This window comes from Thermobia domestica, chromosome 4 (genome assembly GCF_964235325.1).
Source record: "Thermobia domestica chromosome 4, izTheDome1.hap1.1, whole genome shotgun sequence".
Lineage (NCBI taxonomy): Eukaryota > Metazoa > Arthropoda > Insecta > Zygentoma > Lepismatidae > Thermobia > Thermobia domestica.
The window spans coordinates 149,413,877-149,433,085 of NC_137457.1; the positions used below are offsets into that span (position 1 = coordinate 149,413,877).

Here is a 19,209-nt window from a genome sequence, read left to right on the forward strand (position 1 = left end):
ACAACAGGATAGCTAATTAAAACAAACATTAACACTTAGTTTACACTCCACATATCCTCTGACCTGCCTCACCATCGCAATATTGGTATTAGTGATATTTATATTGCTGACACAAGTAATGTATCGGTAATATTATTGATATTACTGATCCACGTTACTTAAAAATAGCTGGATGATGAGTCATCAGAGTTTTAGTAGCAACTACTTGGAACAACAGATAATATGTTTTATTCATTCTTTTCTAAACTTCGAGTATTTAAGTGTGTAATTAATGTAACGATGGTGACCATAATGTTTTTTAAGTATTGTGATTGAAACTGACAAGTAAACGTCCACTATTTATCATTGTAATATATTTTGATACTTCTTAATCAAACTGATTTTAAGACATTAGTCTATTTTTAGAGTCATACTGCAAATAATTATATTTCTCTTGTTTTAACAAGCAGATTTAAGTGTGTTAAATAATATGTACTTATTCAAAGAGATGTTTATAAAAAGCCTCGTTCGGTTGAATGCTAAAGCATATAATGTTATTCGGAGACTTGCTGAAGTTAACAATAATATTTTTGTTTTATGAAAATGTTCAGATATTCCTTCAGAAAATTGTTTATGCACACAAAGCTCTCAGTGAAATTTGTGGCAGATACATGTACTGAAGTAATGAATTGTTAAGCTGTTATTTCTTTTTATGTCGTTTATAAACATTATCATGTTTTAATTTATAAATTCTCATACACAGATTCAAAGCAACATATCTCAATTGGAACATAAGGTAAGAATATAATATACTAATATAAGTTAAGGTGGTTAAAATGTAATATTATCCAATGTAAAGCGCAATGACTCTTAATGCTACGTTTCCTTACTATTTAAATAAATAATGTATTCGTTTACAGTGAAATTTTCTCTAATTGCGAAATATTGATAAAGTTATTCAAAGTGCTTATAGCATGTTAATGTTTCTCGCCAAATTACCGGCTATGTTAATATGCATTTATACTCGCATATCTCTGGATTGTGCTGCTTTTGTCATTTATCTGTTAGTAGTCCGTAGTTCTCAATTCTTTTTTCACTCGAGTTAGTCAAGATTATTGTAAGAACTCATAACAACCAATTGGAGCATAAACACAAAACAACATTAAAATTATCAAATTTTACTTGTTCCGTATTGGATCAAAGTTTACCTTTAACAGTTTACCAATCCATAATTTCCTCATGTTATGTTAGAAGTATAATATTTTAACTGATTTTAGAAAGTACTAACTAAGTACATATTTATTAATTTCTTAACGATTGAACATTAAAAATTGAGCAAGTTAAAACAACAATCCTTACTCCATAATGCATTATAAAATTACTTAAAATAGGTATTATGTATTTAATTTGGTTAAGTAAAGAATCATAGCTCAAATAAGAATGCTGCATTGCAACACTTGTAGCTAACGTATTAGTGACGACAACTAAGTTACAAAAAATGTTATCGGTTTGAAGCACATTAATATATGATATGCATACATTATTTGTTCAGAAAGCTTCGCCTATTTCCAAAAATATATAGATCCTCGAATATCTTCTTAGCTGATCACAATATCGTTCTGGAAATTGTATCTGAAAGAAATGTTATGTAAGCTGTTAAATTTATGACAACAGCTCGAAACATTTAATGTATTCCCCCTTAGATAATGCATTACTTCATAACTCAAATATAACCAATATTTAAAATATCTGTATACAAATTAACTATGAGTCGATAAATTCATACATTTTAGGACAATTCGTAACATACAAGGGGATATAGAAAACGATACTTGGATGACACAAACATAATTAAAAGTAAAATCACAATAATATATGGAAGTATATGTGCTTTTTATACTTTTAGTAAACTTAATATCATATTATGTGTTTATTATGCTGTCACAGAGCCCATGAAGGTTTTTAAATCTGCATTACTTTTTCAGTAAACCTCATATTTTCTTATTGCATATGATCCATAGTTAGGAAATGTAATGAAGTTCTTATATTACTTTTATAAAAATGTAATAACAGTTCCAAACCGACTATAGAAATTTTATATCAGGAACATAATTTCTGACATTGGGGGCCGCAGTACCTCAGTGGTAGAGCGTTCACCTCTAGTGCATGGGGTCCTTGGTTTAAACCCTGCTCCACCAAGTGAACTTTGTGGTGGACAAACACCGTGTGCGTGGGTTTTCCGGGGTTCTCCCGTTTCCTCCTAATTTGTTCATTCCACAATTTTCATTCATTTCTCATAATCACCGTCTCCTCTAGACTAACCGGCATAATCGTGGGACGTAAAACAAAAGATTTAATTTCATTTCATTTTTAATTGATATTATTTCGAATGATTTTTTCAAAGGAACTGAATTGAAAAATGAAAATATTTTTATATTTTTAAGTCTTCACTAGATATGCTATAGGAGACTAAGGACTAAATTATTCTCACTAATATTCAGAAAATACAAATACTAAATAAATGTTGGAGAATAAGGTAAAAACTTGTAGAAACTGTTTTGTAGGATTGTAATTTTCTACCATATATAGGTAATTTGAAATTTATTATAATAATATCTCTACTGTTTTATTATTAACCTAGTAACACTGAATTATATAACATCTAAACGTGATAAAGATTATTTACTTCAATATTATAATAAACCTTTCAAACTACTCATAACAGAAACAAACTCAGTTGTATATTGGTAAGACATGTAAGCGTCTATGATAATATGGTTCAATGTGCCTTACTTAATTTTAAAATTCAAAAGTACATTACTGATTACTAGGATATAATTTTTAGATAATACGTTGGTTTTAATTGTCAATGAATTTGTGTAGTAAGTTTTCGCTTAATACAATTTTTTTGCAGAATTATGAATTAAAGGTGCAACGGAATTTCATGAACAAGTAACGCAATTGCTAAAACGTCCTCTCCTAATTCATAGCAGCGCGAAAAGATGGCTTTCTCTCTGATTTAATACGGCGGATCTACCTAGAAACAAAAACTTTTACTTATACTTTTGATATCGTACTTAATATCATTTGGGTTAACATTCTAAATATAGTGAGCTCTTAGGAGAACTCACCGTAAAGAACTGTTGTTACAGGAGATGGGAATGTTTCTTTATAATGAACCTCTAATCTCATACTTCCTTGGGGTTGTGTACTACTATGAAATGCATTATTAGCACTAAGATCGGGAGTTAAATCAAACACCAGTAGAGTATTAGCAGTACGATATTCAAAAAGTTAAATATCAATACACTGATTAGAATAACAATACCAGAACCTGTAAATAACGTAGAATATGCTTGCACATATAGCTTGTTATCAGAAAATATTTGTAGTGGTTTGGATGGTACAAGCGTTCCATCAACACACAATGCAAAGAGATACTAGTATAATGCTTAACATTAAATAGATTTGTGTGAAAAGTACCGTTGAAAGCAGTATTAGTAAAAAACCCAGTTTTGGTACGTTTAGGCACTATGCTGGAACACAGATCTGGAAGTGTACTATCCATAATTCCTTGTGGTAAAATTTCGGCCTTCACTCGCACATTTGTTATAGGATATTTTATTCTAAATTTAGGATATTGTAATGTTTTAATTGTGCCATTTTAACTGCGGGAGATACTTCTACTTTTTTTCACAAGTGATGTTGCATCTGTAAGTACAACTGCATCAACATCTGCTTCACCCATTAGACAACATGCAGGATTAGCTGGAATTAGTTTAATACGCAATTGTATACTATTCAGGAGAAATTTCTCCTGATTGAAAATATCTTCATGAATATAGCCCAATAATTCAAATGACTGTGTAAAAGTAGTCAGAAGAAAACCTTGTTAAAATCCTTAATTATTATCGGCCACACGGTCCATATAACCTGCAGTATCTTTAAGCCACAATGGTGTTTGAAAATGCATTTATTTAGCATTAGCATTATAATTTAGCAGTTTTTTAATATACATTTGATATGGAAACGTATATGAGGAATACGCAATAACTTAATTATTCAAATAGATTTAAACCTCGCTGAAACTTGCATTGAGAGAATTATTTACAGCACCAATTCTCTTATGGGCAGCAGTTAAATTAGAACTATCTGTTTTAGTAATTTTACTTTTAACATATTAAATTGTATGTGATAAATCTATATGGTCGTGCCCATAACCGGGGATTAAATCTCTATTGATTCGTCATCAGATATTTAAGTCGCAGGCTCATATGCAACTATTTTATAACCTACAATACTGGTTTGAGTAGATAAACCCACAAATACATTTAATATTGATTTCATACACTCACACTACATTTTTTCTTGCTATTAATATTCAAACATGTTAAATTTACAATACCATATTACGTCTGCGAAGATGTAATTCTACAGATACACTGCCATGTTGGAAGAAGTGGATTACCGGTACTATCTCTGAAATCAATAATAATTTGATCAAAATGTTCACATGATGAGGATTTTAGAAATATGTACATTATTAATACCATACTCTTTAATATTTTTTTATAATACGTAACAATGGAGCTATGATATCACCTACAAACTGTGGTTCTACAATATCACTATAAATATACATAATTGTGGGTAGCGATTTTTGTAGATATGGTGGAAAACGAGCATGATGCACAACTGCAATATCTTCTTGTTGTACAGGATCAAAACCTAATATTCTTTCTAGTTCCGGTGATAGACGTACTTCTATATGCTTTGACTGATCTTTTTTTACTGCACTCACCTCAGCTCGTTTTAATGATCCTTTAACTTTCAATTGCAAATTTAATATACCGCTTTCATGATTAATTTGAGATAAAATATCGTTAGCATGATAATATTGTCCTGGTAAAGTCTTAATTATGTTCCATCGTTTTGTATTCATGATTCATTAATAAATATTATTAGAACGTTTGTAAACATTCTGACATGAATTTGTAAAACGTACTTCAAAAACAGTTGTTTCCCACACTCTCTTCTCCAGTACAATAAGATCGAATAATTGTTTATTATAACAAGAAAGAGTATTTTGAGGAAAATATTCTATAGAATTGTTGCTAGGAAGTGTGAGATATAAACTCCACTTTGCTCCATAATTGGTTATAATCAAAAAATATTTCTGGATTTTTATCCTCTTCACATCACAGCTTGTTTAAGCAAATTGAACTTTTCTTTCTGTTCCCAATCATACTAACACTTGAATTAATTTATTTTGAAATTTTTAGATTTGTTTTATCTTCTTGCCAGAGATTTTCTAAAGTGTTTTTAATAACTAAATTATTATCTAGTACGTATCCCGCTACATTAATTTTTGTACGTGTCAACTATTTACCAACAGTTCTTGCACCTTCTTTTATATTGGAGATACACTACTGTTTAAGAATCCTAAAAACTAAAAATGGCATAACCTTCTCGGAATGCGCTACTTCTACATACATTATACCCCCTACCTGCTTGACTAATATAATATTACAAGTAAGGATCATTCATTTTTCTTTCTATATAATCAAACATTTCTATATTTTATAATACTATATTAATACTTTGGAAAATTATTATATTCATTATAAATACGCCATTTGTTGATAACTTATACCGGTTCGAGGACCCTGCTTTTCGTCCTTCTCACCCTCATACTCTTCAACTTCTACTTGTTTAAGTTTTGTAATATATTCGATTATTATTGCCGATATACTCTAGCAAAAGTTTACAATGTAGCAAAGGCTTTCCAACAGACAACTGAAACCCTTTTCTTACATCTAACAAAATCGGATACTAAATCTATTATATTGGCACCTGGAATTAATTTATTATGAATATTTACATTGCCATTATCATCCCACTGAATATTAAGATTGTTTCAATTTACGTAATAAGATCTCGGTTTAAATTGACCAAATTCCAGGATAGTTGCTATTATTTAACCTTCTTCCATTTCTTCTTCCTCCTCGTCTTTATCAACACTACTTTTGGTTGTTTTTGTTATTGTAACTTTTGTCGGTTTATGAATTATATTTCAATACTTTTGTTATACATCCCTATATTTAGCAATTTTAAGTCTCCATTCAAACTTCTATTATTTAAAATTTCTGTCATTTCATTATCAAGGTTAGATATTTGGTAATGATGTAATTTTTCGGTGATATTAAAATAAATATTTGTGTGTTTTGTATACCTTTTATTTAATAAAACTTGATAGTATACCCTCTAATGTAGGTGTAAAAGTGCAGTAAAGAAATCATCTTGTTGTAAAAATATTCCCTTTTTCTCTTTTTTAATGACATATCTTTTCTATCAAATACCTAAGTTCCTTTTTATAATATTTTAATCTGTTCTCTTTTTATTTAATTTAGCATTTCCTTGTAATGCGTTATATTAATATTCACTAATAGTTCGAATTAATTCAGAATCTCCATTTTGTAGCATTGCCTAACGTGTTTCATGTTCTGACATGTGCACATTAAGGAACATTTTTACACTTATTATAGTGTAACTATTTGTTAAAATATACAAATATTGGAATCACCATTTACAGGCAGAAAAATATAATTAAAATAATCTGATGTAAAATATTTGTTCCAACTTCCTGCTCATCAGAAGTATTTTCTTCTAAATCACAAAGTAAATAACCATGGGCAATTCGAGTTATATGTTGATGAGCCTCCTTAATATCTTTTGTATTACCTGGATACAATTGACGCGTCGGGTAATTAAATTGAGACTGGTGTCTATAACCTTTAAAATATGCTATATAATGATAATTTAACCAAATACCAAGTATTCGTTTTGGTAATGAAAAATATTACTTGTTGTAAAAATTAAATATCTATGAAGCCTGCCCATAGTAAAAATATCTACTATCTGATGGTCAAACTCACTCATTAAATCGTCAAAAACTACAAGATGTGTATCCTCGTGTGCATGAAATTAATCATGTTGAGGTAATCGTTTTCCAAACTTGCAACATGAAAAAGTGTCATACAAGGGCTGCAATTAACCATAACACCATACAATATTTTTTTAAATAAATTACTGTAATGTTCAAGAATTCTTGTAACAAAGTAGGATTTTCCACAGCCGGTAGGACGTGCAACCATACAGTACAAGGAATTTGCCATTCAATTGTTCTCGCTATTATAGACTGATTTAAAAATATCATTACGCTATTGAAGAAAAATCAACGCAATAATTATCACTTGAGGGCCAATCTAACCATTTTACAATCTTTACTTTTTAATTTTTTTCACAAATCCTTTTCGATTAAATATATTTTTTCAAATATTGTTAATAGTAATTTGTGATAGTATAATCAACCTTTAATAATTTTGTCACTTCTGTCTACTAGATGATATGTAGAAGAATTAGTGTGAAAAACTTTAGCAATACAAAAAAAATTCTGTAATCCAATTACGTGTACAATCTCTGTGTAAACAAGGACAGTTACGTTTACTTATTCTTTCATAATCACCGATCTTAAGTATAGTTTTATTTTTATCACATACATTTTTAGCAATATATTTTTTTAATAAATATTTCTCATTTTCATTTTTAATAGCGTCAGGTTTCATTTTATCGGTAGAATGAATTGTATTGTTATATTTATTTTATAATTCAGGTAACATATCAAGTCATTTCTAATTTCCTTGCAACGTAAATTGTTTCCACTTAAGATTAGGTAATGTTTTATTAAATATTTACACAATACTATCTCTATCATCATGTGGAATAATGTTTGAAAATATTTTGTTTCCTTGCCTTTTGAAACTCTCAATTATACAATTTTCGACTTCTGAAAGTTTTTTTAAATTTTGAGCTTTTATTTTCTTTTCTCAGAACTGTTGTAAATACTTGTGAAATATTATCCGAATTTTATCTTTAAGGAATATCTGAAGCATATTTAGAAAACCCCTCTATCACAGGTAATATATATTTATAGTTTTGGTTAGTTTTCGCTAATCCCTTTAATTTGCAACTATTCGTTTCAACCAGATTGGACTACCATTGATCATGAACTTTATTAGTTCTAACCGAGATGCGAGGATAATGACATCTCCTGGTTTAAGTAATTCAGAGTTTATTTGTTCTCAAATTGAAGGGCACAATTTTTCTTATTACTACTTTATTTGGCATTTCATATTTTATTAACAACCTTTCGAGGCATTACCTCAATCTTCCTTCTTTGTCTTTTTTTGCTTGTGGACATTAAAAATTTTTTTGTATATATCACTTTTTCATTTTTAATATTGTTATATCCCCAAGGAAGTCTAAGTATTTTCATTGTAAAATAATTATTTTATCATCGTGAGGATCTAATGCTCTTTTATTTGCTTGATTTGTTGCAATAGATTTTTGAACGAAAGTTGAGTTTTTTCAATAACTTCATTTTCGAAAGAGACAACTTTTATAGTCATCAGATGCAAATTCATTTTTAACATTTTCCTTTAATTACTTTACCTTTTTTAATTTCTTCGTGTTTATCCGTTTTCATTGCATACGATTTTCCTCTTAAACATATCGTTTCACTTATAGGTGTACTTCCAAGTTCGTCTTTCATCTTGACCAATACCTTTCTGTTTTTGAAGGGTATATTACTCTTGGTTCGTGAACGTTTGGTGTGTCAAAACTTAAATCGTATTATTTATATCATTGTAAATATCGTTAGTTCTAATAAAATATGGAAAGGAATAATTATTCATTTAAGCTATTTTATATTATCATTGTATCTTTTTTCATAATATTATAATGGAAACTAACATTGCTAATTTTGATAACTCTCTAACAGTGGCTTCTACATATATCGGTTTATTCAAATTGACAGTTTTTGTATGAAATTATGGAAGATTGTCTCCTATATTTAATATATTTTGAAATTGTTCTTGAGCAACTAACTTTTTACATTTTTTCGTTTACGCACATTCTTCATTGTCTTTCTGTATACAGAATTATTTAGTAACTTATAGAATGTTTTATCAAAGTTTATTTATTTATAATAGTCATCTACTCAGCCAAACTCCATTTATAAAGAAACATAGGTATACACACACACATAATTACATATGAAATGCGTAATATATATTGAGAGTAAGGAACACTATACCTGTAAGGAAGGAAAAATACAAGTTAAATAGTAAAAACAAAATTAAAATAGTAGTAGTATAAATGTATAAAATGAAAAATATTAAAAAAAATAAGAATGAAAATTAGTCTTCAAAATAGGTTCAACTTTTATAGAAATACCACTTCCTACTTAGTTATTCCATATATATTGTCTTTACAAAATATTATTTTTGAGAATATGCAAATATACAGAGATAACATAACAAAAGTCAAGACCCGAATTTGATGAAACCAGCTGATTGAAATTCTTACAAACTCTAACTATGGACGATTCCTGGTGGATTGTAATATGACATCTCGTTATGTTAAATACTAAATCCTTACGGAATGATAGTACATTAATATATTGGTGTAAATTACAATTATCTGTCACTGAGTTAACTGTCTTGTACAAACGTGTTTGTTGAATAAGGAAATGTCTTCTGTAAAGAGAATTCATATCAAATATAAGTAAAAGAGATGAGTAACGATTCTCATTTTTAGATGCTTATATATGAGAAAATGTGATAAAAGATGTGTAAATAATATTAATTGCATTCCTTCTATGTTATTTGCATGTAATTTATGAATAAGATCCCAAAGAATACAACAGTATTCCAACTTGTTTCTAATCATCGCTATAAAAAGGTGTTTTAAAGCTTGGATATTATGTAGGTCTGTTCCACTCCTTATTTAAAACCCTAGGGCCCTGTACGACTTTGCAATAATTTTATTAATGTGACATTTAAGTGTAAACTTACGATCTGGTAATACATCTTAATCATTAACAGAATAAACTCTTTTTAACTTTTCACTATCAATGTTATACTCAAAAGCTGGACAATTAATTCTATTTGAAAGCGTTATAACATTACACTGTGTTATAATAAAATACAAATGTTGCTGATACACCATTGCAGAAAATTACTTATATCTCTTTGTAGTTAATGCAGATCATTATTTACGTTTATCGTTTTGAATATTTTCATGTCATCGGCATATAAAAAACAATTACTATGCTTTACAACAGTTGGTAAATCATTACTGAATAATGAAAATTGCAACGGATCCAAATTTGAACTTTGTGGTATACCTGAACTAGCTACGCAAATAAAAGATTTTACAAAATTATAATTGACAAAGTATGTTCAACCTCGTAAATAAGAGATCATAATATTTATCAGAGGTTGAAAATCCCATAGACAGGAGCTGATTTTTTAATACTATATGATTTTACTTATCAAATGCTTTTTGAAAATCCGTATGAACTACATCATCGTAATATTCATCTTTTACAGAACTTGCAATAAATCCTTGAAAAGAGATTTAATTTGTCAAAGTTCTTCTGGAGCACTAGTTCTCCTGGATTTTAATTGTTTTATTGATTACTAAAATTCATTTTTAGTAATATGTGTTATTGCTCTGCTATAGCTTATAACTCATTCATAATTTTCATTGTAAGCATGCAGGTGTGTTACTCTCATAAACCCCTAAAATACATAGCGAATCCTTTCGCAATATCTTGGGGTGAATTTAAAAAATCATCCTTGTATTGTATTAGAGAAATATTAGATTTTTTTACTATTCAATAAATTTCAGATTTTTAAAAGGTTTTGAATATTTCTTCATAAGATGTAACGTAGTTTTTATAAAGTGTTTTCATCATTTTTTGGAATGTCTACGAAATACATTATATTGTACATCATGATAATTTGATGTTTATGTCCATCTCTTTTCTGTTTAGACCATTAATTATTTCATCAAAACAGGGTGGAAATTTTCTTATATTTCTATTGTTAAATTTGGGTACGTGTGTTTCAGTAATTTTATATACTGTGTCATAGCAAATATCTTAAGCCACATTTGTGTTTCTAACATCTCTTAAGTCATTCCATGTTTGATTTTTTAAATTTCTATAGATACCACAAAAGTCTGCTCTACGATAATTATAATTAGAAAAGACGTCACATCTCTTTCCGGCATCCTTACAATTCCATGGATATTAAAATACCTACGGTGGGTGATTTACATCGATTAATACCAGAGATGAGGTACATAACGTAACTTTAATTACATCATCACGGCCACATAAAGCCAAATCAAGTGTTCTATGATTAAATTTTAGGACATTATTCAAAGTTGTTAAACCTAACATTGATATAAAATTATAAATTTCTGTTATGAAGATATCATTTTCATTCCAATTTGTTGCAGTACTGATAAGAGATAGTATCTGAAAGTCACATATAATTAATCACTTTTCACTGCACTTGACAAATAAATATTCTGCTTTTGATTACAAATCTCGATAAACATCAACACTTGTGTCAAGAGTTATAACAAAGCCCTCTAACAATTATTCTAATAGCTCGTATTATAATTCGTGTGCAAACAATTTGAACGTTATCGATACAAATATCAATAGAGTAACTATTATACTTATCTTTAATGGCTAAGATTACACGTCCTCTTCTAGTCCCCAAACTATCCTGTCTATAAACTCTATATATGTTACGTAATATTTCATTGTCATAAGTATTATTTGTAAGCCAAGTTTCTGTAATAGCAATTAAATCATAAATCTCCTCCAACACCCCCAAATACATGTCACATGATTTGTTATTAATACTACGTATATTTGGATACTAAACAGACAAATCATACTAACTAGACATGTCTACTTATGCTGGAGAACTTGTATATCTGCCATCGAATTCAATGTATATACATGTCTGTTATTGGCAGATTTTCTAAGCTTGATCTTACAAAACAAATTTATCCACAGAAACTCATAATTATTTTCGATCTTCCCCTTCCTTGCTTCCTTGAGCAAGTTTTGCTTGTAACCAGTAAAGTTCGGATTGACACATATAGGATTACTAAACTTCAATCCAATATCACGACAGAAAAGATTACGTCTTATCTCACACTTATGAAAGAATGCGTCCCTATATTGTCTCCGGTTAAAATTTAAAATTAAGCCTGGAATAGGGTTACGTGCTGTAGAGGTTTATCTATGACTAGTATCTATCATAAAAATGTCCAACTTAAAATCAAACGCATTAATTACATTTTTTATTATTTGAGTAACATTTTCTTTATTCGTGACTGGGATACCATGCACGTCCATTGTATCTCTACGAAAATATTTTTCTAACATCTCAATTCTTGACTCCAAAACATCAAGTCTGTTAGCTAAATTAACAGTTTTACTTTTCACTTGTCCTACCTGCTCAACACACTTTTTAAGGTCACTATTGTATTGTTGTAGAATATTATTTTCTTTGGTTTTCTCATGAAGGAAATCAATCGAAAATCCGAGTTGAACCTCCATTGTTTTATCCTCAATTTTATCGTCTTAATTTCCTCCTGTATTGGCAACAAAATTTAATACAGTTCTAATAATGTAGGGTGCGAATTTGTGAGTAATGCAGGAGAATCAACGCCACCACATTTTTCCGAATATTTACACATGTATCATATGGCTACGGATTATCAGATTTAAGTGGTGATTTAACATCCTCCTCTTGAAATTTGCGCATTTAGAACGCAACAGATTATTACAGGAAGTACATCTCACTTTCATATCTTTGTCCAACTTGGAGACTGATTTTGCACATTTACCAAAGACACTCATTTTTATGAAACTACGATAGTTTCGATTTCTCAATTGCGCTCCAATAATTCTAAACTTAGGGGTTTCAACACTGATTTCGACAGTCTTTTGTTTATTTACATTCCTCGCGAATTAAAGACTCAGGTTAGTTGCGTTACATTAGTTATTTTTTTATAAATACTGAATGTTTATTACTCTATTCGACATTAGTATTTACGTCGTTCTAATATGCAACATTTCATGCACACACTTTTCATGCACACACATGCAACATTTCATGCACACACTTTGGTGGAAACCCACTTGTATAACATAATTTCTGTTGCACAATCAAGACTTGCTTATCACTCGAGCATCATTGCCAACCAAAGTTGGTATTAGCTTTACTAATACGCACAGTGTAATATTGCTGCTCAGTGTAAGCTTCACTTCCTTGTCGAAACCGTAATATTTTTTGAACCTTTGTTAATATTAAACAGTGCTGTAATTAAATTGCAGTAATCTATAGTGTACAACATAATTATTTTCAGTTAGTCGGTAATAATAATTTTGGATGTGTTCCATTATGAGGAATGTCATTAATTGGAGCAAATGGAAAATCATGTGTTTTTCTTCTAATTGTAGAGGATACTGGACATCTATCTTAGCAAACAATCCCTAATTGTCATTTACAGGCCAATTTAAAATCTTATTTTGACCTTGTCAATATCAATATTTTTTTGGCAGTGAAACCCATCGTATAGTAAATAATCACTCATTGAATGGATGTATAAATAATTCATATCAATATCATATACGATTCTTGTATCTGAGGTTCAACACCTTGTAAATATGGATTATTAGCTTTACCATATCTTAATACAGATTATATAGTGCCTCCACGAATCAGTTTTTCAATGAATATATATATATATATATATATATATATATATATATATATATATATATATATATATATATATATATATATATGAACAGCGGGTAATAGAGTGAAGTCAATTTTCCTCTTCTATAGCATGGCTTTGCCATGCAAAACCTGGTGCAGTATAGCAATTTATTGGATCAATGCTGTAAGCAATAACGCAAGTTTTCCGAAAATTTTCCAATACATCTGCCGTGAGAACTAAATCACATTTTAAATACTGATAATGAATATCACCAATATTCTTACATTTAAATATTCATAAAATTTATATTGCATGTTCATGATCATCTTTACTTTTAAAATATCTCTCTTCAGGCAAACTTGTTTCTCTCAACTTAGTAAAATCGGCTATTTAATCATAAAACGCCTTTACGAGTAACTAAGGGTAATTTTTACTCAGTAAAATTTTGCGTGTATATACGAGTTGCTCTGTTTTTAATTTTGGCATCAAATCCTCGAGACTGTAAAGGGGAAATTTTTACAACTCAACAAAACGTAACTCAATGGTTCTACCATTAATATTAAAATGTGTGGATATTGTGATAAACTTCTCAGTGCTTTGCGCAATAACAGATATATTGCCAGATGTGCAACCTAGTCCTTTCACAAATAAATGTGCATCGTAAGCAGATAAATTATTGGAAGCATACTGGAACATAATTATTTTGCCGTTTAATTTGTAAGTTACAGCTGTTACACACCGTAGCAATATAATTTCCAGTTAAATTACTATGACGTTTCACTTTTATATTTACACTCATATACTTCCTATTGCAAACAGAACATTAACTATATTCATTATAGTCCTGTAGATTAGTATTTGCTAATCTTAATAGTGGTTTTCGTTAATCTAATGTATCTATTAATTTTTTTCAATTTCTTCTCCGTGGCAGATAGGAATTTGAATGGCACATTTTCTCCACGATATAAAACAAGTTTTGATTTTATACATTGAATACTAAAGCATACAATATAGCCAAAGCTACACAGTATGTGTTCTTGAGTTGGGTCCAATTTGTTGTGTAGTGTTGGGTCCAATTTGTTTATTTATAGGTTGAGTAAATTCACAATATGATTTTGAGAAATCTTCAAAGCAAGTACGTATTATAGTTAACTTTGAATGACTGTTCAACCTTACCAATATAATGTATTATATTAACGAACTATTTGCGTATTTTTCGGTAACCCTATTTTCAAAATGTCCATCGCTTCCATTGGTAAATTATTTCATTATTTTGAATTCATCTTCATATATTGAAGTAGGTAGTTTCCGCGATTGCACTTCACATATGATTTTTTTCATGTAGGAAAGTTGATGATATTTTAATTGACCACATATCGATTATACTCCATATAAAGTACTAAAATGTGGCTCGTATTCTTCCCAACTCTTTCCAAGCAGAGATATTTAGCTAAGACAGCTGCTAGATTCATAATTGATTTTATTACTTTTAGTTTCCATGCTCATCTCAGCTTTCTAAGTTGCGAGTATCGCTAGTGATCTTATGTATGATCAGTGGGAGACCTGATAAAATATAACTAGTGACGATTTTTTACTTAAAGAGGATAAATACATCGTTTCCTTTTATCGTTCGTGTGAGTCCAAATTAGTGTAAAATTTAAAAACATATTTTTATGAACAAAAGAAACCGTTTTTGCTATCATATGCAAGATATTACTTGTTTCGTGATCGCTACCCCTATGCTTAAAAATTTCAGATATTCAATGTGTGTAAAGGTGCAAAAGCAGTATATTTTAATTTTTTAAAATATTTTTAAAACAGCAAGTACGTATTATAGTTAACGTACGGTAGTTTTTATGCAACCACTAAGTACAGAAGAAGATCATAAAGCCGAGAAGATATAAAATATTATATAGTACTTAAAACATGCTAGAGTACAGTGTGTTTAACCAAAACTACCTATGACGTGGAAGCATTCAAACATTCATTTACTTAAACAGCAAACCAACATTTATTACTGTTATCAGGTTTATGCAAAAAATATCAACCATTAATAATACTCAGGTTTAGCGCTGTGTTTTAGATACAACACCGAGCCACAACATTCTTATTTAATTTTCAATAGATACAAATTTTTGTGAATTTTAGAAACAATGCAACTATAAAAAAGAAGTCAAAATACACACAGACACACAAATACACACTCACACTCACACACACACACACACACACACACACACACACACACACACATATATATATATATATATATATATATATATATATATATATATATATATATGATATAAGTGTATAGAAACATCTGAAAACTCTTCATACAAGACACGTAAATTTGGCCCTCCACTCTACTGCACGTGTTGCGCCTGCAAAATCTTTTTTTTTTGTTTTCAATGTGTCATGGGGCCCATGTTGTTCCGTGAGCAGTAACCAGTTCACCTGTGAGTGTCGTGGTGGGAAATTGGTGCGGTAAAATCTGCGACGGGCAAACGACGTCTGCAAAACACAACAGTAGTCGAAAAACAATCCTGTCAGATAGGGACTGGAGGGTGTTGAAAAGGATTGTAGCAGTTAAAACGAAGACCACTGCAATGCAAATTACGTCTGATCTCAATTCCGGCCTACAGAACCCGGTTTCATCGAAAACAGTGCAACGGAAACTGCATAAAGTGAAAATTTAGTGGCAGAGAAACTATCGCCAAACCCCTGGTTACAGTAGTAAATGTGAAGAGGCGTATCCAGTAGTGCAGTGATTTCAAGACGGGGACTCATGAGCAGTGGAAACACGTAATGTGGTCCAATGAATCGACATTCACCTTGTTTCCAACAACCGGTCGTGTTCAAGTATGGAAACACCGTTGCATGCAGATGATACAGACTGTCTGCTCCTAACTGTAAAGGTGTCTCATCATATCTCTGCATCATAACCAAATTACTGTTTGTTGTCACTGTAACCGGATTTAAGCTACCTTAAAATGGTGAAGTTTTGTGTATATTTAATCATTATCTAACCATATGAAATACCACCCGTGATAATGATACGACAAACTGTACAATTTTGAGAATAGGCTTTATAACAGTTCGTAAGCAAAAGCATGTAATTTTGAAACTCGAAGAATTGAGAAAGTAATGAGAAAATTTAAAGAAAGCAAGACCTGAAAGTCTACCAGACAGAATGAGAATTGAAGGTAGATTTATTGTAAGACTGATTATGGACCAAACTTTTCGCCGTTGTTACTTTAACAAAAGTTGCTTCTCTGTCAGTTAATTTCGAGGTACCTAAAGTAGAACAGGTTCAATAGTAACAACTTTTCTTGAGGTTTTCTACTTTCGTTTTCTATCTAAGGACTTCTGTACGGTGTGCTGCTGCGTGAGTTTCTATTTGTCATCAGAGTAGGTTTTCATTGATTCCAAATTACTAACACTATCACCATCGTTTGAAACATACAGCGTAACTTCGTTAGTGGCAGTGTTAGCACTAGTACTTGTCTCAATCAATTCATGGTTTTGTTGTTCTTCTTTGCCGTCTTGGCCTCCTTTTGAACAAGAGTCCTGTCCACTGACACCATACAACCTATGTTGTCCCTCTTTCCTCTCAACAATGAAAATGTATTTATCTTCCTTATTTTTAGTTAGCCTTAGGACATTCCGATGTGCTATATCGAATAAATTATTCAACGTTGCAATAAATCCACCTTCAATTCTGATTCTGTCTGGTAGATTTTCAGGTCTTGCTTTCTTTAAATTTTCTCATTAGTTTCTCAATTCTTCGAGTTTCAACATTACATGTTTTTCCTTACGAACTGTTATAAAGCCTTTTCTCAAAATTGTACAGTTTGTCGAATAACATCGCTATCACTATCACGGGTATTATTTTCTATGGTTAGATAATGATGAAATGTACGCAAAACATCACCATTTTAAGGTAGCTTAAATCCGGTTACAGCGACAACAAACAGTAATTTGGTTATGATTAGAGATGCAAATAAGCCGGCTTTTTTGAATCGATGTTTTTCTTTTACATAAAAGGCCGGCTTCTTAGGGAAAAAACGAGAATTTTGGAAATGTTGGCTTTTTTCATTTTCATGATTTTTCTATCTAAATAGATTTCTTATAGTATATTCTATAGTTAGATAAGAATTCCACGACCTGAATGCCATATTTCGCTCTAAAATTCTCCATCAAGATGGATGGAGCAAGTGTTTTACGAATTAAAGCTAACATGAAGAATGAAGTATTTGAGGGCAATTTTAGAGGCTATATAACTTTATTTTAACTTTTGAGTTATCGAGATTTCTTTTCTTCTCGGGATCATTTCAGTTTGTCATCCGTGTTTCATTTCTAAAAGCTTAGTACTCTAGCATGTAGCGCAAAAGTTAAACTTACGTTTCTCTATATATCCGTCAAAGCGTACTTCCACATTTTTGTTATACTGTAGCTGTGCAACGATTTAGTAATAATTTTCCGGATACAACCTTGAATACTAATGTATACAAATAATCAGTAGCGGATTTAGAAAAGTAATTTGGGAGGGGTTTCTCTGATTGTTTCGTTTTCTAAAATGTCCTAATTTTATTTGGGAGGAGCTTGAAGTTTATGAGTACAAGCGTAACTAATATTTCGTTTCGTTTATATATTATGAATAATCTTTCGGATACAACCTTGAAGATCATTTTATACTGAGAATCAGTGGCGGATTTAGAAAAGTATTTTGGGAGTTTTTTTTTCTTACTAATTTTTAGTTTTTCTAAACATTCGTAATTTTTATTTGATGGGAGCTTAAAGTTTATGAGTAAAGGCATGACTAATAGATATTTCGTTTGTTTTAGACATTCCGTAATTTTGGAGAACAGGCTTCAGTCTAAAAGACCGTCCCCCTAACCTTCGCAAAACCGTCACTGCTGGTAATTAGTAATAACGATTTAAAAACAATAAAGAATGAAGTCGGCCAATTCACAGTACACGCACTATTTCTACTTCACAGATGGAATGAAGAAAAGCTTTGTCAGAACGGTCGAATGCTGAGTTGAATCCTGGAATTCCCGATAGAAACGAAAAAGCTCCACTCAGTCATGTTTGTTGTGCAGTTGTATTTATCTTAACTTTAGTATATTCCATAGTCTTTTTTGTGGTGGTGGGGTGAGGAGAGTTCCATAATGATATGAAGGGTATGAGCCAAGAACATGGTAACTAAAATATTTCAATTGCTGAGTTATGCAGCACCAGATAGACAGCAAACGCATTCCGCTTAGTTTAATTATTCATGTATAGTCTTATGTGAAAAATCAGCTTTCCGACTTTCAAAATGGATTGTGCAGCAGAAAAACTCTAATAAAATAGTAAAATTGTGGGTACCATGTTCTTGGCTTATACCCTTCATATGTTGAATCTATCTTGTTAAAAATGCAGAAACTTTGAGGACTGAGTAAACCGTGATGGTGGTTAGATAAAGCTCTAGAATTTCAAGAATATACAAATCCAAAAGCTCTAGTTGTGCAGCCTTTAAGTGTATCATATAAATCTAAGTATTTTTCTTATGTTTTATTTTAATTTTAT

At 30.5% G+C, this 19,209-nt stretch overlaps 1 protein-coding gene across 1 annotated transcript in view; it reads left to right on the forward strand.

Annotated features, from left to right (window-relative positions):
• The first annotated feature begins 641 nt into the window (after window positions 1-641).
• Window positions 642-19,209, forward strand: part of LOC145683382 (hemolymph lipopolysaccharide-binding protein-like) — a 490,444-nt gene continuing 471,876 nt past the window's right edge. The window contains exon 1 of the mRNA XM_081754711.1: window positions 642-775. The gene's annotated coding sequence lies outside the window, so the exon portion shown is untranslated. The remainder of the gene's footprint in view (window positions 776-19,209) is intronic.